The 27,698-nt window shown below is 39.3% G+C and overlaps 1 pseudogene; it reads left to right on the top strand.

Moving 5' to 3' along the window:
* Positions 1-27,479, top strand: part of LOC149829780 (uncharacterized) — a 45,082-nt pseudogene extending 17,603 nt beyond the window's left edge.
* The last annotated feature ends 219 nt before the right edge of the window (positions 27,480-27,698 follow it).

The following is a 27,698-nucleotide window of genomic DNA, read 5'->3' as shown; positions in this document are numbered from 1 at the left end:
TTTCATTTTAGAATATTGTATTATGGTTAATTGAATTGTAATTGCATGTTAGAATAGAAATTCATGCAAATCATAATTGATTTCAATGTTGAAATTGAGGGGTTTTCTTAATTTGCACTTTAATCACTTGTTAGAGTGTTGAATTATGCTTAATTGAATTAAAATAATATGTTGAAATCACAATTCATGCAAATTATAATTGATTCATTTATTAAAATTAAGGGTTTTCCTTAATTTACACTCTAATCACTTATTAGAGTGTTGAATCATGCTTAATTGAATTTTAATAGCACATTGGAATGTTAATTCATGTAATTCCTAATTAATTCATGTGTTGAAATTATAGGTTTTCTCTAATTTGTACTTTAATCATTTGTTAGGGCATTGAATCATGCTTAATTGAATTATAATAACATATTAAAATGTTAATTCATGCAAATCATAATTAATTCATGTGTTGAAATTGAGGGTTTTTCCTAATTTGCATTCGTGTTGGATCATGCTTACTTGAATTTTAATAGCATATTGGAATGTTAATTCATGCAAATCATAATTGATTCATGTATTAGAATTTTGGGTTTTCCTTAAATTATACTCTAATCTTATATTAGAGTATTTATCATGTTTTATTTTATGTTAATTACATAATTGGAACATTAATTTATGTTAATTGTATAATTAGAATATCAATTCATGCAATTAATTGTTGATTCCATTGTTGAAATTAAGGATTTTTTCTAAAATACATTCTAATCTCATACTAGAGTATTTATCATGTTTAATTTTATGTTAATGGCATGATTGAAATGTTAATTCATGTTAATTGAATAATTTGAATATTAATTCATGCAATTAATTATTGATTTCATTGTTGAAATTTGGGATTTTTCCTAAATTACACTCTAATCTCATATTAAAGTGATTATCATGTTTAATTTGATGTTAATTAAATATGAGTATTAATTTGCATGTTCAAGATATAATTTATATTATGGATTTTGGAATTTTCCCAAATTCAGATTGTAAATAATTGTTTATACTCAATTATGATATGCAAATTTGAAATAAAGATAAGTTATGCAAATCTGAAATTTTATGTGTACATGAAAGGCTTGTGTTATGACAAATTTGGATTTTTATATTTATATTTATATTTATAGTGGTATAACATGTGATAAGTGTTTGGTGAATAAGCACTACAAATCAATTTTTATGACATGTGATAAGTATTTGTTTAATAAGCACTACAAATCAATTTTTATGACATGTGTTAAAAACTTGGTGAATAAGCACTACAAATTCATTTTTATGATATGTGACAAGTACTATGACACGTGATAAGTGTTTGGTAAATAAGCACACTACAAATTCATTTTTATGACATGTGATAAGTACTTGGTGAATAAGTATTAAAAAATAACTTTATGACATGTGATAAGTGCATTGTGAAGTAGCACTACAAGCAATTTTGTGGCATGTAATAAGTGTTTTACATAGCATGCAATAAGTGCTTTGTGAATAAGCACCACAGATCAATTTTATGATATGTGTAAGTGCTTTGTGTGTGTATAATAATGGAGAATACAATGACATTCTCATGCTCCATGTATGTTTATGAAAAATCTGATTAATGTTTATAATGAATATATATTAATCATGATGACATCATATGTAGCCATGATGTTGAGTGATGCTTAGTATGAGTTATATACTATCATGATATGTTGAATTAAAACATGATGATATTGTTATGGTGCACTTGACATGAAATGGTCATTATAAACATGAGGTATATGCTATCATTAATGTTTGAATAAAACATGTTACATATTATTGTAATATAAGACATTCATGGCATGCATGAACATGATATTATAATGTTATATGTTTTTTTATAAGGCGTGAAAGGTATGCATGAACATGATATTAAGATGTTATTTTGTGAGGCATGTAAGACATGCATGAATATGATATTGGTCATAATTAAACTTGTGATTTATAAAATCATACGGTGCCTAAATGCTTACAAACATATAATGTATGTTCGTACTGTAAGGTGTGCAAGACATGCATATACATGTGATAACTCAAGGATGAACTTTGTGGGTCAATGCACCCATGAGATACAAAAAGTGCACCATGATGAATACATATACACAAAACTAGTCGATTTGTCTTCACAGACAATGTACTTAATAGATTGGTTTAAAGGCATCAGAGCATTGGTGGATGGGTTATGGAACATATTGCACCCTTTAATTAAAAAAACCTAATAATTCATCCATTCACCTAGTTTACCTTGGAGAGAGTAGTTTGTACAACATCGAATGACCATGATATATATGGATGTTAGTCATATATATATCTTTTTTAGAGTAAAGGCATCTCACTGGTCCTTGGTTCTCAGGAGGTCGGGGACCTAGACTACCGGTATGTCCTAGTTGATAGATCTCATACATACTACAATAGTTATCAGATGCATCCTAGTTATCTACGCCACTATGGGGTTTCTTTTTTGTCAATGATTGCATGCTTTGGCTATCGTGAGCAGTTAGACCTACAAGAAATCTAAAAGACATAGCATAATAAACACCCATAGTATTCTCTTTTGTATCACTTATGTCCATGTGTACATGTGGGTATAGTAAAAAGAAAAACAAAGACCTTATTTGTTACAATTGTGATGAACATATGCCCTTAATTATTAAAACACTTAAGCATAAGCATACATTATGTTTTGGATTAGCATTATGCAATTGCTTATGTATAGAATGTAATAGCATGTCTATCATGTGAGCATGGTATGTAAATTATGATATTGTGATACAAAGCATGATTATAAATGTTGGTAAGTTTATGTGATGTAACACGACTTATGTAACTTAATGCATGATTATATATTTTCAAATATATGCATCATGTTCATTTAATATGATTATGTGTTGTTGTATGCTTTAATTCTTTTCAAACATGTGAGGTTATTGCATTCCTACCATACTCAATGAGTCTAACTTCCTATTTAACAATTCTGCTGATGAGGAGTAGCTATAGTGGTGGGGTGCGAGGATAGAAGGTTGGTGAACCAAACCCTTACCAAGGGACCATATGAGCTTAGGATTTTAGATTTTGAAACTTTAACCATTTGATGGATGTAAAACCTTACTTGATTTGCTTAATGTTGAATGCTCTGACGTATAGCATGTTACTTACGTTAGTTGTTATTGTTTCAAAATTAGGTTCTTTGAATTGGAACCAAATTTCGTATTGGGATGTGGATCCAAGTGTAAAGGATGAAGAACCATACCCATGTATATTTATATTACCTGTGACTCGCCTAAGATTTGTAACCCATTTAAAAAAAAACATTATTTTCTGCCAACGTGTTTGGCTAAGGTAGTTCTTTACGTAAACTAGGTTCTACGAGGCTCCTCTTTGCTAGGAGTGCTTGTGCGTAAGATGATTTCTTGAAACTTAGTTCAATAAAATAATGCCTTTCGGATTAATTTTTGGTGGTTTTATCTCAAGTTCTATTGTATGAGGCTAGACGAAACCTCGCATTAAATGACGCATTAAAAAAATAGTCCTAAAATTTGGGTTAAAATTTTGGGGCGTTATAAGAACGCATTTCATTAAACCATTGAATTGGGCCACAAGAAGGATGAGCTTGACACCATTGCTAGGGGCAATAATGAATTGTACCAGCTGCACAAATCGATAGGAATCAGTGATGCTTTGATACCATGTAAATGATCAGGCTAGGCTGGGACGTTTTCCAAACCGGATCACACATACATAGAAAAAGACAAAATTTTATAGTGGTTCAGTCAATATGACCTACATCCACTATTCGGCATCCCTTTCTCTCTAACATACACGACAGAGAAGAGGAGGTGTCCTTCCTTTTATATAGATATTTTCAAGATTACATTGAGTAGGACACCTTAAACACAAGGAGCTCATATTAAAAGTTGGACTCTCCCTGAATACAAACTTGCTCTGATGCATGACTCTTCTTCTTTATAGGTTTGGTCTCCTTCAGACTGAATCTCTTATAGGGGACGACCATTAGAAGGAAGCTCTCTTCTAAATGTGTGGGCTTCCTTAGAAGAGTCCTTCTCAACGTGAAGACCAACCAAATGAAGTATTCTTGCTGGATCTGAACCTGGATCTAGGCTTATATTCATATCATCAGCCTCACTGCTGAACCGGAGAGAGAGAGAGAGAGAGAGGGTTGGTTGGTTGGTATAGCAAGGAGAAGGGTGGAATGGTGACCTTTCCACGGAGCATGGAATGGTGACCGTGCAACATCCAACATAGGGCGTTCCATGCGTCCACGGCATCCTACTCATGATCAAACCGTACCCTGCATGTGAACACCTTTCTGTCCTTAAATATAAGATTGCAGATTTTGATTGTCCATTTCCATTAGCGTCAAAACACGTGGGACGGTGTGCTACGAACCTCATGGACGGGAGGAAGGAAATGAATGACTATTGCAGGTCATTTTCATGTTGCAAACATGTCAAAGTCAAGATTCTCTTGTTGTCCTTTTGCAAAGTCGTTTATCTTAGTAAGAAGGTGTTGGCCATAGGTTTAGGTCTCAGAACACATTGATTGAAGTCAAGATGAACTTTGATCCATCTAGGCATCACTAGTTCAACATAAGGTAAGTAGCTAACCTCAAATAGCTCGGAATCAGTCAAGACTAGAAAACGCTATGATCAATTCCAAAAATCAGGTTCTCGGAAAAATTTCTCGCCGACTGAGCATCTCTTTATGCCTTCAGTAAAGTTTTTCTCAGGAAAACCACAGAAAGATAATGGAATGTATAAAACTATAAATTCAATATTCATTTTCAATAATTTTCAAAATAATATAAATGAAATACAAATAACTTGGAACAAATTGCTACCTTGTTTAATGAGAAATAACAAATCAAATTGTGATATTTCAAAGCCTTCAAGAAATAACATATAAAATAAACGATATATTCAAAATATCAACAATATTTGTGACAATGGATATCATCATACATATGGATCCACCCGGATGGGCTTATTGAATACAGATCCGCCAATGAATTCACTCGCTTGCTCTCCCACCTTCCTCATTGTTTAATCAAACCCTCTCTTGAGAGAGAGAGAGAGAGAGAGAGAGAGAGAGAGGTGTGCTAGACTATTCAGTGGCCTTGTTATGGGAAGAGAGAATATGCTCTTTCTTGCTGCATTCTTTTTGCAATGGACTCTCATGTTGTCCAAAGACGTGACTCATGCACAACAGCTGCAAGCACAAAGAGAAGCGCTCATCAAGTGGAGGGACAGCCTCCAAGCTCACCATCCCATCCTCAACTCATGGTCTCTGCTCAGAAACTCTAGCACGAATAATTGTTGGATCATTTTTCGGATCACACAGTTTCCCATTCGTCATCATGATATAAAACACGAAATAAATCATGAAATACAACAGTGTAAATAGCATGATTAACAGACGACAGAAACAACAACAGGGTGCAGGCATGTCGGTTTCCGCAACATACCAAAATCCAGACGGCAGCATATAAAAAACATATGCACAAAACATAAAGAAAACAACAGGAACATGTTTAGTTTATGTAATAGGCTAAGGCATACGAAAGTACTCCCCTTAGAGAAGATTCGCCCCCACATACTGTGCAGATCAGGGTCCAGCATCCTTCCCCAGGATACAATAGCCACGACGAACCGAACGGTGCACTCTGGCGAATCGTCCTTCGAAAACAGCCTCTTCGAACCACAGTTGCAGAACAACCCCTTTCGGAATAACTCACAGGAAAGAGAGAGAGAGAGAGTAAAAAGGGAGATGGGAAATCGCAGAACTCTTCTTCAGAACCCAGAAAGTTTGTCTCAGCATATCCGTAACCCCACCCCTGACCACGCTTTTATAACCCACGAACGGTTATGAAACGTGGAAGGAGCCCGTTACGGAATCCGAGGGGACGTGATCCGTTAACGGACTTCGAAAGAACGAGATCCGTTAACGGACTTCGAAAGAACGAGATCCGTTACGGAATCCGAAGTTCCATAACGAGCACGAAATCCGAGGAGTCGTGACCCGTTATCCATTCACATAACTCGTTACTGAATCCAAATCCAAAGAAACTTTGGGTAAAAAGATACATTGTCTTGATTGGATATGGCCCTAAAGGGCCAATTACCCGAACCTGAACCCGAGCTCGAGCCCGAGCCCGAGCCCGGCTCGGCACGACACGACACGGCGCGGCGGGCGGGTGCGCGCGCGCGCGTGTGTGTGTGTGTGTGGTGGTCATCCCACTCCCTTGTTCTCAGGAACAAGTGTATGAGTTCACTAGTTGCTTATAAAGCCCTCAGAAAACTCAAGCAAAAGCAATATGGGACTATTCCACCTCATCAAGACCACTATCTCAAAACAACCCATTTTCTTCTTTGAATTTTCTCTCCCTTCCTTCTTACACCTAACATTCCCCCACAAATTCAAAGAATGAAAACGAGAGGAAACCAAGATGCAAGATGAGACAATCTGCAACAAGACATATCATGTTTTCAGCAATGGTACCTTCTGGTTTGAACCACTACCTTAGTTGACTAACTTTACCCCCACAGGAACGAAGTGAACTGAAGTCTTGAACTTGAACCTTTGGTGTAGGAGTGTCCATCAACAACAACATGATAAAGGTTCTGGTTGTAATCTTTAGGGGCGGCGCGTTAATGGCCATGCGCCCGAATCCTGTTTCATGAGTGACTTCAGGAATAACCCAATTCCTTAAACTGCGGCCACACAGTCACACTCACATAGGTGGGCTTCTCCAAAGATGCACTGCTAACATCTCGCCTTGAAGGCTTTGAACCCATTCAGAGTTTTAGCTCTTCATTAACTTGCAGCTACAGCACCTTTCCAGAGTAAACAGGGGAACAAACACAGATACATAGTATCATATAAATAAGGTGCTAACCAGTTCACCCTACAGCTTGTTAATACTACATTGAACCTCCTTTGTGGGATCTCCACTCAGATAGGTTGGGTTGCTACTGTAGATGAATTACTGATGGGTTTTAGTCCCATCCCCTCTCTGGATTTTAGGACTAACGACTTATCTAGTCCTTTCGTTAGTGGATCAGCTGTGTTCTCTTTGGATCCAACATAGTCCACAACAACCACTAACTGAGACACCAGTTTCCTTACAAATTTTATTCTGACTTGGATGTGTCTCCTATGCTTTTGGTTATATTTTGTGCTTTTAATCTTTGCAATAGTAGCCATATTGTCACAATGCACAGATATCGCAGGAATTGGCTTGCACATTAAAGGAAGTTCCTCAAGAAGTCCCTTTAACCATTCAGCTTCCAATCCTGTGACATCTAAAGCACAGAGTTCAGCCTCAAAAGTAGACCAAGACAAGATGGTCTGCTTTACTGATCTCCAGGCGACTGCTCTGCCACCCAAGGTAAATACATACCCTGTCACGCCATAACTGCCAGAGTTCATGGCTATCCAGCTCGCATCACTGTATCCTTCAAGGACTGCAGGGAATCTTTTGTAATGCAAACTCAAGGATATAGATCCTTTCAGGTATCTAATTCCCCTTTCCAATGCCTTCCAATGAGTGTGATTTGGATAACTTGTGTATCTACTTAATTTTGTCACGGAGAACGAAATGTCCGGTCTCGTGCAATTTGCAAGATACATCAAACTTCCAATAATCTGGAAATACCTCAATTGAGACACAGGAACGCCAGTCGTATTCTTATGAAGAGGGATAGAAGGGTCATATGGAGTTGCTACAGATCTTTCTTGGTTATAGCCAAATTTCACAAGTACTTTCTCAACAAAGTGAGATTAAGAAATGGTTAACCCTCCAGCTGAACGAGTCAGCTTTAAGCCTGAGATCACATTTGCAACACCCATATCCTTCATATCAAATTTACTACTAAGAAACGACTTTGTCTCATTTACAATTCCCATATTGGAACCAAACAATAGAATGTCATTAACATACAGGCATAAAATAATACAACCATCACTTTTAACTTTACAATAAACACACTTATCAGATTCATTGACAACAAAGCCAAATGATAAAATAATATTATCAAACTTTTCATGCCATTGTTTAGGGGCTTGTTTAAGTTCATATAATGACTTAACAAGTCTACAAACTTTATCTTCATTACCAGGAGCCACATAACCCTCAGGTTGATCCATATAAATCTCTTCTTCAAGATCGCCATGTAAGAAAGTGGTCTTCACGTCCATTTGATGGACCGAGAGATCATAAATAGAAGCCAGTGCAATAAGCACCCTAATAGTGGTCATCCGGGTAACCGAAGAATAGGTATCAAAGTAATCTATTCCCTCCTTTTGTTTGAACCCCTTGGCAACCAGTCTCGCCTTGTACTTGTCAATGGATCCATCTGGTTTCAACTTCTTCTTAAAGATCCATTTGCACCCAATTGTGGAACTACCACGAGGGAGGTGAACCAGTTCCCAAGTACCATTAGAGATAATGGAGTCCATTTCACTCTTGATGACATCTTTCCAATGCTTTGCTTCAGGTGAAGCCATTGCATCTCGGAAAGTGGGAGGATCATCTTCGATAAGATAAGTGATAAAGTCACTTCCCAAATCCTTGGTAATCCTTGGTCTCTTGCTCCTTCTAGGTTCAACCACTTCCTCAGACTCATCGAGTCTAGGATGGGAACAAGATGGTTCTACCCCCACATCTGTCATCCTTTCCACATGTTCGGGAATGGAACCAGAAGTTGAAGGTATATCTAAAGAAGACAGATTCTGAGGTACACCAACTTTCATGGGAAATACATCCTCAAAGAATGTAGCTTCTCGAAGCTCTACAATAGAGTTAACATCTATGCCAGATATCTCAGACTTAATTACTAAGAACTTGTAGTCATAGTTGTTTTCTACATAACCCAAAAAGACATCATCTACTGTTTTAGGACCCAGCTTTTTTCTATTGTGTTCTGGGACAAGTACCTTAGCAAGGCACCCCCACACTTTAAGGTATTTTAAGCTAGATTTCCTATTTCTCCAGAATTCAAAAGGGCTACTATCCTTATGCTTCTGAGGTACTCTATTCAGAATATGACAAGCCGTATTCAGAGCATCCCCCCACATATAGGTAGGTAATCCAGAACTCCCAAGTAGAGTATTTATCATGTCAGTTAGGGTTCTATTCTTCCTTCTTGCAATCCCATTAGATTGAGGAGAATATGGAGCAGTAAACTCATGAACTATTACAACAGACTTGCAATATTCATCGAGTTTATTAGAGGTATATTCTCCTCCTCTATCAGACCTCAATCTTTTAAGTTTTCTACCAATTTGTGTTTCTGCTTCATTCTTAAAATTAAGAAACTTATCAAAAGCTTCATCTTTTGATTTTAGCAGATACACATAATAGTATTTAGTGTTATCATCTATAAAAGTGATAAAATACTTTTTATGATTTCTGGTTAATACTCCATTAAACTCACAGATATCTGTATGCACCAGATCCAATATTTTAGAATCTCAAACAATCGTATGGAATGGTTTCCTATATTGTTTTGCTTGTACACAAATTTCACATTTTTTAGTTTTATCAATGGAATGCTCAGGAATCATTTTCAAGTTCATCATGCGTTTCACAGAGTTGAAATTCACATGACCTAATCTATTATGCCATAAGTCAGATGATTCTATATTATATGCAACATTAGACAATGAATCAAAAGAAACATCATTTTCTAATTTATCACTGCAAACATGTTCAACACGAAGTTTGAATAAACCATCATCTAAATATCCCTTGCCAATAAAAGTTCCAGAATGTAAAATAACAACTTTATTACATTTAAAGTTAAATTCATAACCCTCTCTAACAAGACATGAACCACTTAGAATGTTCCTTCTAACTACAGGCACATGGTGCACTCTGTGTAAAGATAGAACTCGTCCTGAAGGAAACTTCAGATCCACGCGTCCAATCCCTAACACCTTTGCAGCCGTTGAATTGCCCATAGTCACGGATCTGTCTGCAGCAGCCTGGTATGAGACAAAGACAGACTTATCAGCACAAACGTGCACATTAGCCCCAGTGTCAACCAACCACTCTGTTGGCTCATAGACGTGATAGATTTGCGGGTTAACAGAAACATACCCAGTACTGGTCCCAATGACCTCAGTCACCATGTTGACTTGAGGTGTTCCTTCTGTGGTCCCATGAGCTTTGGCCTTCTTGGAAGGACATTCCTTAGCCCAGTGCCCAACCTGTCCACAGTTCCAGCAAGGTTTGTTCTTTGCCTTTTTCTGGATTTTGGCCTTAGGTTTAAACTGGTTTTTCATTGCAGATTTGGGTTTTTGTCCTTTGCCCTTAAAAGCTCCGGTCATCATGTTCGCCTTAGGCGGTTCAGTTGGCATCACGATCTGTTTCTGGCTCCTATGCTCATCTTCAATGGCAATGGCTATCATAATATAATCTAGGGAAATCTTCCCTCTACGGTGCTTTAGAGACATACCGAAGTCTACCCAAGACTTAGGAAATTTCTCTACGATGGTCATAACTTGAAACTTCTCAGGAAGTTTTATTTCAGCCTCAGCCAAACTATGGAGCAGTAGCAGAAACTCGTGTGCCTGCTCAGTGACCGACTTGCCTTCTACCATATGATATTTCAGAAACTTGGCAACAGAGTACTTTTCAAGACCTTGGTCTTCGGTATTGTACTTTTTGTCAAGTTGGTCCCATAGACTCTTAGCAGTGGTAGACGAAGAACAGTACACATCGAACAATGTGTTGGACAAAGCCAACAATATGCAGCCACGACATATAATGTCCTTTTCTTTCCACTCTACAGCCGCAGTGACTGCAGAAGGGTCAGGGTCAGTATCAGACACTGAAGGGCAGTCGATTTCCAGAACGGACAACAGCCCTATCGTGGTGAACCAGATCTTCATGCGTTGCTGCCAACGCTTGAAGTTCTGACTAGCAAACTTTTCCGGCATACCGGACATGTCCACTTTTGGTACAAACGCAGAAGAAGACGACATGCTTAGAATCTTCTCTAAGACTGTTGGATCATTTTTTCGGATCACACAGTTTCCCATTCGTCATCATGATTTAAAACACAAAATAAATCATGAAATACAATAGTGTAAATAGCATGATTAACAGACGACAGAAACAACAACAGGGTGCAGGCATGTCGGTTTCCGCAACATACCAAAATCCAGACGGCAGCATATAAACAAACATATGCACAGAACATAAAGAAAACAACAGCCGTTACTGAATCCAAATCCAAAGAAACTTTGGGTAAAAAGATACTTTGTCTTGATTGGATATGGCCCTAAAGGGCCAATTACCCGAACCCGAACCCGAACCCGGCGGGCGGGCGCGCGCGCGTGTGTGTGGTGGTCATCCCACTCCCTTGTTCTCAGGAACAAGTGTATGAGTTCACTAGTTGCTTATAAAGCCCTCGGAAAACTCAAGCAAAAGCAATATGGGACTATTCCACCTCATCAAGACCACTATCTCAAAACAACCCATTTTCTTCTTTGAATTTTCTCTCCCTTCCTTCTTACACCTAACAATAATAACCCCTGCTACTGGTTTGGGATCGTCTGCGATCACAATGGAAGGAGCATCATCGAGATCAATCTTCCAAACACAACTCTAAAGGGTATGCTCAATTCCATCGACTTGTCAATCTTCTCTACTACTCTTACAGGTCTCAATCTCAGCAACAACAACCTGTTGGGATCGATTCCAAATGAGATTGGCAGCCTCTCCACTCTCTCCTACCTCGATCTCTCGGAGAATCAGTTATCTGGCATCCTTCCACACTCTATGGCGAACCTCACTCATTTCTCCGACCTTCGAATGGCTGACAACATGATCGGTGGACAATTGCTTCAAAACTTCTTTACCAGGTACTGGAAAAATCTCAGAGTCCTTCAGCTGGGTGGTAATCAGATCACTGGTGCAATTCCTCCCTCTATAGGGAACTTGACAAATCTTGAGATTTTGAACCTTCAACACAACAAGCTTAGCGGGCCCATTCCTTCAGAAACAGGAAACTTGAAGAACCTCACTGATTTGGAGTTGAACAACAATTTTCTTACAGGTTCCATCCCCTCATCCATAGGAAATTTGTCAAGCCTTAGAATTCTGTATCTTGACAAAAATAATTTAGCCGGGTCCATCCCCCCAGAAATAGGAAACTTGAATGAGCTAGCCAATTTGTCCTTGAGCAATAACTCTCTTACAGGTCCAATACCTACTTCTCTAGGAAATCTGTCTGCTCTTATGGGTTTATACCTCTATAGTAACAAGTTGATTGGACCCATCCCTGAAGAGATAGGAAAACTTAAGAGCCTCACCAAATTAGTTTTATGTTACAATTTTCTTACGGATCAGATACATTCCTCTATAGGAAATCTTTCCAAGCTTGATAGTTTATACCTTCAAGGAAATAATTTGGATGGACCTATCCCCCATGAAATAGGAAATCTTTTGAACCTCCAAGTTTTAGTATTATTTGATAATCATCTATCAGGCTCCATACCATCAGAAATCTGCAAAGGCCGGCTGCTGTCTAGATTCACTGCTTTCAACAATAAGTTTTCGGGGCTCGGCCTCAAAGGCTTAAGAGATTGCAAAAGTTTGCTGAGGCTCAGACTAGATAGGAACCAAACCAGGTGTGATATAACAGAAGCTTTTGGGACATTTCCAGGCCTAATGTATATGGATTTGAATAACAACCAATTCTTTGGTCAGATGTCATCGAGTTGAGGAGGATTTCATAATATCACCTATGTGGATATCTCTAGCAACCAATTAACTGGCACAATTCCATCATCAATTGTGCATATGACTCAGCTACAAGTGCTAACCCTTTCTTTCAACTTTTTAAATGGTGAAATTCTTGGGGAGATAGGTGGCATGGGATCGCTATCCAAGCTGAATTTGAGCAACAACCGACTTTCTCAGAAAATACCGCCTGAAATAGGAAGGTTAGTTAAGCTAGAACGGCTTGATTTGTCAATGAATAAACTTAGTGATGACATACCAGAACAACTTGGAAACTGTGCAAGCTTAGTTACTTTGAGTCTGAGGGGCAATGGGTTAAGTGGAACAATCCCGTTTCAAATTGGGAATCTAGCATATCTACAAATTTCATTAGACCTTAGTGGAAATGCACTTAGTGGACAAATACCAGCACAGCTTGGAAAACTAAGAAGCCTGATGAACCTCAACCTCTCTCACAACAGACTCTCGGGCCTAATCCCCTTATCTTTGGAAGGAATGGTCAGTTTGATATCGGTTGATCTCTCATATAATCACCTTGAAGGTCCTTTACCAAACAACAACGCATTCTTACTGGCTTCGCCAGATGCATTTAAAGAAAACCATCATCTCTGTGGAGAAGCTAAACAAGGTATGTTCGCTTGCAGTTCTTCCACAGACAATCATCAAAAGAAAGCAAGATTTCATCTAGTGCCCAAAATTGTTTCCATTGTAAGCGCACTAGTGCTTGTATTTGTCATCATTGCAATTTATGCAAACTGTTGTAGAACACGCGTTGAGGATGAAGGAAGCCACACAACACAGATGGATCATGGTGATTTGTTTTCGATATGGAATTTTGATGGAAGACTGGTTTATGAGGACATCATAAGGGCAACAGAGGATTTCAACGACAAGTATATCATTGGTAAGGGAGGATCTGTGATTGTCTACAGGGCCGAGCTTCTAACAGGACAAACTTTTGCCGTTAAGAAAGTTGTGTTGGATCATTTTTCAGATCATACAGTTTCACAATCGTCATCATGATATAAAACACAAAATAAATCAAGAAATACAACAGTGTAAATAACATGATTAACAGACGACCGAAACAATAACAGGGAGCAAGCATGGCATTTTCCGCATCAGACCAAAATCCAGACGATAGCATCAGAGCAAACAGAAGCATAGAACATAAAGAAAACAACATGCACATGTTTAGATTATGCTGCAGGATAAGGCGTACGAAAGTACTCCCCTTAGAGAAGATTCGCCCCCATATACTGTGCAAATCAGGGTCCGGCGTCCTTCCCCCAGGATACAATAGCTACGACGAACCGAACGGTGCACTCCGGCGGGTCGTCCTTCGAAAGCAGCCTCTTCGAACCAAAGTTGCAGAACAACCCCTTTCGGGATAACTAAGGAAAGAGAGAGAGAGAGAGAGTAACAGAGAGATGGGAAATCGCAGAGCTTCGGCCAGAAATCGCCTGTCTCAACCTCTCCGTAACCCCAGCCCTCACCACGCTTTTATAACCCACGAACGGTTATGAAACGTGGAAGGACCCGTTACGGATTCTGAGGAGACGTGATCCGTTAACGGTCTTCGAAAGATCGAGACCTGTTAAAGAATCCGAAGCGTCATAACGGGCACAGAATACGAGGAGTCGTGACCCGTTATCCATTCCCATAACCCGTTACCGAATCCAAAGAAACTTTGGGTAAAAAGATACTTGTCTTGATTGGATATGGCCCTAAAGGGCCAATTACCCGAACCCGAATCCGAATCCGAATCCGAACCCGAGCCCGGCCCGGCACGGCACGACCCGACACGACACGGCACGGCGGGCGCGCGCGCGTGTGTGTGTGGTGGTCATCCCACTCCCTTGTTCTCAGGAACAAGTGTATGAGTTCACTAATTGCTTATAAAGCTCTCAGAAAACTCAAGCAAAAGCAATATGGGACTATTCTACCTCATCAAGACCACCTCTTTCAAAACAGCCCAGTTTCTCCTTTGAATTCTCTCTACCTTCCTTCTTACACCTAACATTCCCCCACAAATTCAAAGAACGAAATGGGAGGAAACCAAGATGCAAGATGAGACAATCTACAACAGGACATATCATGCTTTCAGCAATGGTACCTTCCGGTTTGAACCACTACCTTAGTTGACTAACTTTACCCCCACAGGAACGAAGTGAACTGAAGTCTTGAACTTGAACCTTTGGTGTAGGAGTGTCCATCAGCAACAACATGATAAAGGTTCTGGTTGTAATCTTTAGGGGCGACGCGTTAATGGCCATGCGCCCGAATCCTGTTTCATGAGTGACTTCAGGAATAACCCATTTCCTTAAACTGCGGCCACATAGTCACACTCACATAGGTGGGCTTCTCCAAAGATGCACTGCTAACATCTCGCCTTGAAGACTTTGAACCCATTCAGAGTTTTAACTCTTCCTTAACTTGCAGCTACAGCACCTTTCCAGAGTAAACAGGGGAACAGACACAGATACATAGTATCATATAAATAAGGTGCTATCTAGTTTACTCTACAGCTTGTTATTACCACATTGAACCTACTTTGTGGGATCTCCACTCAGATAGGTTGGGTTGCTACTGTAGATGAACTACTGATGGGTTTCAGTCCTATCCCCTCTCTGCATTTTAGGACTAAAGACTTATCTAGTCCTTTCGTTAATGGATCAGCTGTGTTCTCTTTGGATCCAACATAGTCCACAACAACCACTAACTGAGACACCAGTTCCCTTACAGATTTTATTCTGACTTGGATGTGTCTCCTCTGCTTTTGGTTATATTTTGTGCTTTTAATCTTTGCAATAGTGGTCATATTGTCACAATGCACAGATATCGCAGGAATTGGCTTGCACATTAAAGGAAGTTCCTCAAGAAGTCCCTTTAACCATTCAGCTTCCAATCCAGTGACATCTAAAGCACAGAGTTCAACCTCAAAAGTAGACCGAGACAAGATGGTCTGCTTTACTGATCTCCAGGCGACTGCGCCGCCACCCAAGGTAAATACATACCCTGTCACGCCATAATTGCCAGAGTTCATGGCTATCCAGCTTGCATCACTATATCCCTCAAGAACTGCAGGGAATCTCTTGTAATGCAAACTCAAAGAAATGGTTCCTTTCAGGTATCTAAGTACCCTGTCCAATGCCTTCCAATGAGTGCGATTTGGACAACTTGTGTATCTACTTAATTTTGTCACGGAGAATGAAATATCCGGTCTCGTGCAATTTGCAAGATACATCAAACTTCCAATAATCTGGGAATACCTCAATTGAGACACAGGAACACCAGTCGTATTCTTATGAAGAGGGATAGAAGGGTCATATGGAGTTGCTACAGATCTCCCTTGGTTATAACCAAATTTCACAACTACTTTCTCGACAAAGTGAGATTGAGAAATGGTTAACCCTTCAGCTGAACGAGTCAGCTTTAAGCCTAAGATCACGCTTGCAACACCCATATCCTTCATATCAAACTTACTACTAAGAAACGACTTTGTCTCATTAACAATTCCCATATTGGAACCAAACAGTAGAATATCATCTACATACAGGCATAAAATAATACAACCATCACTTTTAACTTTACAATAAACACACTTATCAGATTCATTGACAACAAAGCCAAATGATAATATAATATTATCAAATTTCTCATGCCATTGTTTAGGGGCTTGTTTCAGTCCATATAATGACTTAACAAGTCTACAAACTTTATCTTCATTACCAGGAGCCACATAACCCTCAGGTTGATCCATATAGAATCTCTTCTTCAAGATCGCCATGCAAGAAAGCGGTCTTCACGTCCATTTGATGGACCGAGAGATCATAAATGGAAGCCAGTGCAATAAGCACCCTAATAGTGGTCATCCGGGTAACCGGAGAATAGGTATCAAAGTAATCTATTCCCTCCTTTTGTTTGAACCCCTTGGCAACCAGTCTCGCCTTGTACTTGTCAATGGATCCATCTGGTTTCAACTTCTTAAAGATCCACTTGCAACCAATTGTGGAACTACCACGAGGGAGGTCAACTAGTTCCCAAGTACAATTAGAGATAATGGAGTCCATTTCACTCTTGATGGCATCTTTCCAATGCTTTGCTTCAGGTGAAGCCATTGCATCTCGGAAAGTGGGAGGATCATCTTCGATAAGGTAAGTGATAAAGTCACTTCCCAAATCCTTGGTAATCCTTGGTCTCTTGCTCCTTCTAGGTTCAACCACTTCCTCAGACTCATCGGGTCTAGGATGGGAACAAGATGGTTCTACCCCCCCATCTATCATCATTTCCACATGTTCGGGAATGGAACCAGAAGTTGAAGGTATATCTAAAGAAGAAAGATTCTGAGGTACACTAACTTTTATGGGAAATACATCCTCAAAGAATGTAGCTTCTCGAAGCTCTACAATAGAGTTAACATCTATGCCAGATATCTCAGACTTAATTACTAAGAACTTATAGGCATAGCTGTTCTCTACATAACCCAAAAAAACAGCATCTACTGTTTTAGGACCCAGCTTCTTCCTATTGTGTTCTAGGACAAGTACCTTAGCAAGGCACCCCCACACTTTAAGGTATTTTAAGCTAGCTTTCCTATTTCTCCAGAGTTCAAAAGGGCTACTATCCTTATGCTTCTGAGGTACTCTATTCAGAATATGGCAAGCCGTATTCAGAGCATCCCCCCACATATAGGTAAGTAATCCAGAACTCCCAAGTAGAGTATTTATCATGTTAGTTAGGGTTCTATTCTTTCTTTCTGCAATCCCATTGGATTGAGGAGAATATGGAGCAGTAAACTCATGAACTATTCCAACAGATTTGCAATATTCATCGAGTTTATTAGAGGTATATTCTCCTCCTCTATCAGACCTCAATCTCTTAAGTTTTCTACCAGTTTGTGTTTCTGCTTCATTCTTAAAATTAAGAAACTTATCAAAAGCTTCATCTTTTGATTTTAGCAGATACACATAACAGTATTTAGTGCCATCATCTATAAAAGTTATAAAATACTTTTTATGATTTCTAGTTAACACTCCATTAAACTCACATATATCTGTATGCACCAGATCCAATATTTCAGAATCTCTAACAATCGTATGGAATGGTTTTCAACATTGTTTTGCTTGCACACAAAATTCATATTTTTTAGTTTTATCAATGGAATACTCAGGAATCATTTTCAAGTTCATCATGCGTTTCACAGAGTTGAAATTCACATGACCTAATGTATTATGCCATAAGTCAGATGATTCTATGTTATAAGCAACATTAGACAATGAGTCAAAAGAAACATCATTTTCTAATTTATCATTGCAAACATGTTCAACACGAAGTTTGAATAAACCATCATCTAAATATCCCTTGCCAATAAAAGTTCCAGAATGTAAAATAACAACTTTATTACATTTAAAGTTAAATTCATAACCCTCTCTAACAAGACATGAACCACTTAGAATGTTCCTTCTAACTACAGGCACATGGTGCACTCTGTGTAAAGATAGAACTCGTCCTGAAGGAAACTTCAGATCCACGCGTCCAATCCCTAACACCTTTGCAGCCGTTGAATTGCCCATAGTCACGGATCTGCCTGCAACAGCCTGGTATGAGACAAAGACAGACTTATCAGCACAAACGTGCACATTAGCCCCAGTGTCAACCAACCACTCTGTGTGCTCATAGACGTGATAGATTTGCGGGTTAACAGAAACATACCCAGTACTGGTCCCAACGACCTCAGTCACCATGTTGACTTGAGGTGTTCCTTCTGTGGTCCCATGAGCTTTTGCCTTCTTGGAAGGACATTCCTTAGCCCAGTGCCCAACCTGTCCACAGTTCCAGCAAGGTTTGTTCTTTGCCTTTTTTTGGATTTTGGCCTTAGGTTTAAACTGGTTTTTCATTGCAGATTGGGTTTTTGTCCTTTGCCCTTAAAAGCTCCGGTCATCATGTTCACCTTAGGCGGTTCAGTTGGCATCACGATCTGTTTCTGGCTCCTATGCTCATCTTCAATGGCAATGGCTATCATAAGATCATCTAGGGAAATCTTCCCTCTACGGTGCTTGAGAGACATACCGAAGTCTACCCAAGACTTAGGAAATTTCTCTACGATGGTCATAACCTAAAACTTCTCAGGAAGTTTCATTTCAGCCTCAGCCAAACTATGGAGCAGTAGCAGAAACTCGTGTGTCTGCTCAGTGACCGACTTGCCTTCTACCATCTGATATTTCAGAAACTTGGCAACAGAGTACTTTTCAAGACCTTGGTCTTCGGTATTGTACTTCTTGTCAAGTTGATCCCATAAACCCTTAGCACTGGTAGACGAAGAACAGTACACATCGAACAATGTGTTGGACAAAGCCAACAGTATGCAACCACGGCATATACTGTCCTTTTCTTTCCACTCTACAGCCGCAATAACTGCAGCATGGTCAGGGTTAGTATCAGACAACGAAGGGCAGTCGACTTCCAGAACATTCAGCAGCCCTATCGTAGTGAACCAGATCTTCATGCGTTGCTGCCAACGCTTGAAGTTCTGTCCGGCAAACTTTTTCGGCATACCGGACATGTCCACTTTTGGTACAAACGCAGAAGAAGACGACATGCTTAGAATCTTCTCTAAGACTGTTGGATCATTTTTCAGATCATACTGTTTCACAATCGTCATCATGATATAAAACACAAAATAAATCAAGAAATACAACAGTGTAAATAACATGATTAACAGACGACCGAAACAATAACAGGGAGCAAGCATGGCATTTTCCGCATCAGACCAAAATCCAGACGATAGCATCAGAGCAAACAGAAGCATAGAACATAAAGAAAACAACATGCACATGTTTAGATTATGCTGCAGGCTAAGGCGTACGAAAGTACTCCCCTTAGAGAAGATTCGCCCCCACATACTGTGCAAATCAGGGTCCGGCGTCCTTCCCCCAGGATACAATAGCTACGACGAACTGAACGGTGCACTCCGGCGGGTCGTCCTTCGAAAGCAGCCTCTTCGAACCAAAGTTGCAGAACAACCCCTTTCGGGATAACTAAGGAAAGAGAGAGAGAGAGAGAGTAACAGAGAGATGGGAAATCGCAGAGCTTCGGCCAGAAATCGCCTGTCTCAACCTCTCCGTAACCCCAGCCCTCACCACGCTTTTATAACCCACGAACGGTTATGAAACGTAGAAGGACCCGTTACGGATTCTGAGGAGACGTGATCCGTTAACGGGCACAGAATACGAGGAGTCGTGACTCGTTATAACCCGTTACCGAATCCAAAGAAACTTTGGGTAAAAAGATACTTGTCTTGATTGGATATGGCCCTAAAGGGCCAATTACCCGAACCAACACGGCACGGCGTGCGAGCACGCGCGCGTGTGTGTGTGGTGGTCATCCCACTCCCTTGTTCTCAGGAACAAGTGTATGAGTTCACTAATTGCTTATAAAGCTCTCAGAAAACTCAAGCAAAAGCAATATGGGACTATTCCACCTCATCAAGACCACCTCTTTCAAAACAGCCCAGTTTCTCCTTTGAATTCTCTCTACCTTCCTTCTTACACCTAACAAGTTGATCAAACTGAAGGAGATGTTGTGATTGATCAGGAGAGCTTCGTAAATGAGATTCGCACGTTATTGCAAATTCGACACCGGAATATCGTGAAATTACATGGGTTCTGTTGGCATGTTAGAAACATGTTTTTGGTGTACGAGTATGTTGAAAAGGGAAGTTTGGCAAGTATGTTATGCTGCAACGAAGAAGCCATTGAACTGGACTGGGGGAAGAGGGTGAACATTATAAAGGGTGTTGCACATGCCTTAGTCCACATGCACCACGATCACTCAGAACCAATAGTCCATCGTGACATCTCCAGCAGCAACATTCTGCTCCACTCAGATTTTGAACCTTGCATCTCTGATTTTGGAACAGAAAGGCTGTTGAGAACAGACACATCCCACAGGACCAGGCTTGCAGGAACCTATGGCTACATTGCTCCAGGTACATGCTTTATTAAAAACTTTGCAGCTTGAGATGCATGGGCTTGCTTTGCAAAGGGTACAGTTAAACACCCAATTGTTTGTTTGGACCTATGTCTACCATAATATTCTCAAAATGTGAAATTTTCAAAATTCACCTACTTAAGAATTCTTGATATTAAGATCTATTTTTTTATTATACTTATTTTTTATTCTTCATAAATGCCAATATTTTTTCCAAAATACTTTTCAGGAAAACCAAGGTTTTCAAATTACCATGAGCTTTTGTACAGTCAAGATTGTTTTGTTTTTAGATAATCCAAGGGAAAATACCCCCAACACCAACCGCACATTGTCTGGTCTCCGGTTAGTAAAACCCTTGAAGTCCCCAAGCCTACTGAGAAGTACACCCAGCTTCGACCTTGCGGCATGGGACGCCAGCCATGGGTTTCGACCTTGTGGCATCCCGTCAAGTTGGAGATATTCACAAGTTGCCTTCTTCACCAACTGAGTGGAGCCCTCATGGCGAGTCGTCAAGGTTTTTCCACAAGGAAATCAGTGACATTTGGGGAAGGTCGGGCCTTGTGAGGCTGGATTCATTGCTTATCAAGATGGGACCAAACTAGGCACATCAAGCCTAGTATCAAAACTGGGCCTACTCATATAAAAATAGTCTTTTTTTTTAAAGAATAATACATATAGAAATAGTCCATAAAAGCCCACTGCTCGAGTAATTAAACAAGGGCCAACCAAGGGTTTAGTCAACATTTGTGGGTTAGGGCTTTAGGCCCGATGCCATCTTTGAAAGAAGGAATGAAAATGGGTGGAAACGCTGACCTGGTTCTTGGATATGGGCACCCCACGTCCAAATTAATATGAGTTGAATAGGGGCCAGTTTGGATTAGGGTTTACACTTTTAGCTAATTCATTTTGCCTTCTCCATATGAAAATGGGAAATAATGTTCACCAATTTCATCACTAAACAGACCATCACAGCTATTTAGATTCCAATGTTGCCTATACTATGATCAATTCCAGATTTGATCTAGGACTGGTCCGGACCTGATGGACTGAAAATGGTTTTAATTAGATCAATACCCAACTAGCTTAATAAGATATATTTCACATGTAACCAGTTTGTATCATCCTTTAGATTCATGTTTGGTTTGGAATTGGATTTGAATTCAGATGTAAGGCATTGCACCTAATCCTTACCTAATTAAAATAAAAATAGTAATAATAAGTTGCATCTGACTGGTCATGTTTGCTTTACAGAGCTCGCATATACCATGCGTGCAACAGAGAAGTGCGATGTCTACAGCTTTGGGGTGGTGGCATTTGAGATCTTAATGGGACGGCATCCAGGGGAGCTCATATCATCCTTATTAGATCATCAAGAACTAGTGGGTCCAAGTCTCGGGGATGCTCTAGATCAACGCATTTTGCCACCAGTGGATCAAGTTGCAGAAGAAATCATCCATTCAGCAATACTCGCACTCGTGCATAAAAGCGAATCCACAGTTTCGACCCACAATGCGCTTTGTTTCGCAGCAATTTTCTGCTACAAGATGGCCACCAATGCCTGCTTCAGAGCATGCTTTCACAATCAGTTTAAACGCACTTGCTAACCAAGCTTCCTTGTTCAGGGCTAAATAGTTACTTCCTGTTACGTTTTGGGATGCTGGACAATGAATTTGTGGTCTAATAAGAGCTACCCTCTTAAGGAACCCACTATATATATATATATATATATATATATATATACTTGTTATTTGTGGTGGTAACATTTGGTACTTGAACATGGTGGCCATCCACAGCACGGTTGATGGACGGTCAGCATCAAAAAAAAAATTAATATTAAAATCGAGTTCCTTTTTGTCAAACGAGCAATAACAGTGACAAAAGTCACCGGTATTGACCTTTAGTGTCAACTTTTGTCGCCACTATTGCTCTTTTGACAGAAATACTCATTTTTGACGTTGACCATCCATCAACCGCGCAATGAAAGCCAGCATGTTCAAAGGACCTGTCAAATGCCTAATGTTCAATCACCTACCCACTACTATATATATATATATATATCAGTTTGGTAGCATGTCTGACCTTTTAAGTTTAGTAGAAACTGACATTTGAATCATGTTTTTCTGAGTATGACAGCTTTTAAGAAGGTTGAAAAATCAACTGCCCATAATGTACCAAATATTAGGTAGGCCTTAAGGCTTGGGTATGTGTTACAGTACACCTAGACAAACTCACTTATGTGAGTGTAGAAGTGTGAGCTGCTTCTTATGAGATCTGACAATTCTCTAGAGCACTCATGAATCTAGGGAAGCACAAGGCTTAAAATGTACCGACATGAAATCCACACAATTGAACATTTTGGAAACCTATGTATGATTGAAAACTCGTTAACAATATAAGGAGTTAAGTTCAAGGTAAGTCCACTTAGCATCTTGGTAAATTTAGGTTTTCTTTCAATAAGTGGGGGTTCAAGTCTTGCAGACACTCTCACTGATGCATAAGTTTCTATGCAAGCCAAGGACATTTTAAAACTTGTGTGCGATTGTTGGAAAAGTTTTAAAATATAAATTCTTGGTGATTTTGTTTAGTACCAAAAAGTGCTTTGAAAAAGTTTAGTCTCATATCTAAGAGATAAAAGTTTTTCAAGTGGTTTAAATACAGAGTTTGTTATCTTTTCTGTTTGAGAGTTGATTCCTCTGGTTTCGAGTTCAGAGTGAAGGGTTAATTATGCCCAAGTTATTGACAAGGGCACAATGGTCATTTCACTTCTCAAATGGGTCTGGATCCTTCAACTCTAAACCTCTCACTAACCTAACCCAGAACTAGTCTGGTCTAGGTTTAATTCGAACCTGAAAGTTTGGGATTCCTTAACTTGGATCCAAATCCAAATCCATTTAATATGGATACTGAACTGGATAGAGATCTAGTCTTTGCTAAGTCCAAATCCAATATAACATATTCGGACCTTGGTTTTTCACTTTGGTGCAAAAATTGAAACCAGGCTGATATAGTCTAGGTTTGGGTCCGAATTGGATCCAAACTTGATCCAACTTGCTCTATTCTGGTTTGGTTCTACTGGATCCAAATTCGCTAACTGGATCCAATCCTAACCCGGTCTGGTTTGACTTGGGTCCTATTGGATCTATGTTATGGTAGAAAATCGAGATACCCCTTATCTCAGTTTTCTCCATAATTATGTATGTTCATATATATATATATATATATATATATATATATATATATATATATATATATATATATATATATATATATATATATATATATATATATAATACACACAAATTGCTCATTGTCTCCATAAACCAAATCGACCTACTCGTATACCATAAAACTGAGTCAAAACAATATCTTGTTCATATTTTTTACCAGACTCGGTCTAGGTAACCCAAACCGAGTCGGTCGGCTAAAACTGGCCAAGACAATAAACAAAAAGTTCATTGTCATGGTCCTCTCATAATCAGACTTGGTTTGTTTAACCGATCGAGACAATGAGCAAAAGAAACTCATTGTCTTGGTTCTCTCATAATCTAACTCGGTTTGGGTAATCTCGAACTGAGTTGGTCCTGCTAAAAAAAATGGGACAGATAGCCATCCCTCAGTCTGAGAAAACGCAGACAAAGAGCAAATGCTCTCTACCTTGTGCCATTGCTCTGACTTGGTCTAGAAAGATCCAAACCTAGGTGGTCAGCTCCTCCAATCAAAACAGAGAGCACTGGCTCTTTGTCTCCTTCTGGCTATGGTGGTCTGACTCGATTTGGGCAAAGCCTGGAACGAGTCAGGTCACCCCATGACTTTGTTCTCGCCTGACAGTTACCAGGCTCAATCTGGAAGGCCCAGACTGAGTTGGTCGCTGAAGCATACTATGGTAGGGAGCTTTAGCTCCTTGTCCTACCACAATTTTGGCCCTGACAAAGAGCCTACCTGCTCTCTATCCCACCGCATATGACTGAACTCGGTTTGGGCATGCCCAAACAGAGTCGGCCCTGTCTCAATGGCTAGTGTCGACAACCATTGTGGTTGTCAAGTCTTAACAAAAATATCATCGGCACCAGCTACCTCCATGGTTGTCGGTGACATTAACATAATCTAAAAGAAAATGAGAAGAAGACTTATCGGTTCACCAGACGTGAACTCTCGCACTTGCCCTCTTCTTCAACCGTCCTCCTCCTTCCCTCTTACTCTCAATCTCTCTATCTATCTTGATATCCCTCTCAACCCCCCTCTGAAAATAAGGAGGATGAGAGGATTTGTGGGCCTTCTTATAGACCCACGAGGATGTGGGGAGTCACCCCCCCCTATCCACAATCAATTCCTCTAAGAGGAACAACTCCTCACATTAACAACCCCTCCTCCCTACTCTTCCACTATTTCTAATCATGGGACAGGAGGGCTTTAATGGCAGCATTACAATTCTACCCCCCCTTAAAAAAGATTCATCTAGAATCTTCACTGAAAATAGATGTGGGAATTGTGCATGGATGTCTGCTTCGTACTCTCAGGTAGCCTCATTTTTATTGTGATGACTCCATCTAACTAAAACCATTAGGATGACCTTTTCTTTACTCTATGTTCTTTAAATTCTAAAAGCTCGACTGGCTCCTCACTAATACTTAAGTCTTCATGAATGTCAATACTGAATCCACCGTATCTAATATGTGTGAGGGATCTGACATATATTTTTTTAACATCAATGTATTATACACGTTATGTATTCTTGACAAAAATGGGCATAATACAAGTCTATAAGCAGTGGGGCCCACTCTCTGTAAAATCTCAAAGGGCCCAATGTACCTTAAACTCAATTTTTCTTTCTTTATAAACCTTATTACTCATTTGAAAGGTGATATTTTCAAGAAAACATGATCACCTTGTGCAAATTCTAATTCTCATCACCTCTCTGCATAACTTTTCTGACGACTTTGAGTTATTAGCAATTTCTCACAAATAAATTTGACTTATTTTTCTATCTTTCGAACTAATTCTGGCTCCAACAGCTTCCTTTCACCTACCTGATCCAAGCACAGAGGTGTTCTGCAATGCCTCCTATAAAGAGCCTCATAGGGAGCCATAAAAATATTAGCTTGAAAGTTGTTGTATGCGAACAACATTAGTGGCAATATCTCATGTCATGAGTCAAGATACTCTAATGCACAAGCTCACAACATGTCCTCCAGTGCTTGGATGGTTCTCTCTAATTGTCCATCCGTCGGAGGATGAAATGTGGTACTCATCTTCAACTGTGTTCCCATTACTTCTTAAAAACTTTATCAAAACTTGGAGGTAAACTTTGAATTTCTATAAAAAATGATAGAATTTGGCACTCCATGCAATCTTATTATCTCTCGAATAAAGAGATGAGCCAATTGTTTAGAAGAATAAGTTGTTTAGCATGCGAGAAAATATGCAGATTTTGTCAATTTGTCTACGATAACCCAAATTGCATTAAATTCCTCATTGGTCTTTGAGAATCCAGTGACAAAATCCATTGTAATATCCGCCCACTTCCATACTGGAATAGGCAGTAGTTACAACAGTCCTCTAAGTCTCTGATGCTCGATATTTACTTATGGACAAATCAAACATTTGCTGACAAACTCAGTAACATCCTTCTTCGTTTCATTCCACTAGAAATTTTCTCTCAAATCCCTCTACATCTTTGTACTACGAGGGTGGATAAAATACTTGAAATGATGTGCCTCCTCATGTAGCAATTTCCTAAGTCTCTCATTCTTAGGAATGCAAGAACGATTTCAGAATCTCAATATTCCTTGATTGTTTACCTTATAGTCTGAAATTTTCGTTCAAAAATTCCTGCTCTCATCTTTTTCAACTCTGGATCCGAGAGTTGCTTCTCTCTAATTTGATCTCATAACTCTGATTTTAAGGTGGTTTTCATGAATAATATCTAGCTCGAAAGGCACTGCACTTTCGCTTTCTAGTAAACTATCGAGAAAAATAAATTTCATCCTGATAGTCTAGCTAATGCTCATGACTTTCTGCTAAGGGCATCAGCTACCACATTTGCTTTTTCTGGATGATACTTTAGTTTGAAAATATAGTCTTTCAAAAATTCAAGTCATCTCTGTTGTATAAGATTCAATTCCTTCTATAAAAATAAATATCTTAAGCTTTGATGGTTGGTAAACACTTTGAATTGTTCGCCATATAGATAATGCCTCCATATTTTAAAAGCGAACACCACAACTGCTAATTCTAAGTCATGTGTGGGATAGTTTACTTCGTGTGCTTTCAATTGGTGAGATGCATAAGCTATTACCTTGCCATGTTGTATCAAAACACAGCCTAATCGTTTGTGTGAAACATCATTATAAATGGTGAAACCGCCCGTCTTAGATGGTAAGACCAAGACAGGGACGGTGGTCAACTACTTCTTTATTTCTTCAAAGCTCTGTTCACACTTATTATTCTACTCAAACTTAAAAATTTTCTTGGTGAGCTTAGTTATTGGGGCTACAAGTATAGAGAAACCTTCGACGAATCCCTAATAGTATCCGACCAGTCCTAAGAAACTATGAACCTTAGTAGCATTCTTGGATCTATCCCAATTCATGATTGTTTCAATCTTTGATAGGTCCAGCGTGATTCCATCCTTGGAGACAATATGCCTGAGAAAAAACACTTGTTCTGAACAAAAAGCACACTTTGAGAACTTGGCATACAACTGATGTCCCCTAACTATCTGCAAGACTATTCTCAAGTGTTCTTTATGTTGCTTCTGCATAGCCGAATAGATAAGGATGTCATCGACAAACACCACCATGAACTTGTCCAAGTATGACCAAATGATTTTATTCATTAGATCCATGAATGCAGCTGGTGTATTAGTCAGCCCAAAAGGCATGACATG

Source organism: Nuphar pumila, chromosome 8 (assembly GCF_984573655.1).
Source record: "Nuphar pumila chromosome 8, dmNupPumi1.hap1.1, whole genome shotgun sequence".
Classification (NCBI taxonomy): domain Eukaryota; kingdom Viridiplantae; phylum Streptophyta; class Magnoliopsida; order Nymphaeales; family Nymphaeaceae; genus Nuphar; species Nuphar pumila.
This window is presented reverse-complemented; position numbering and strand designations above follow the sequence as displayed.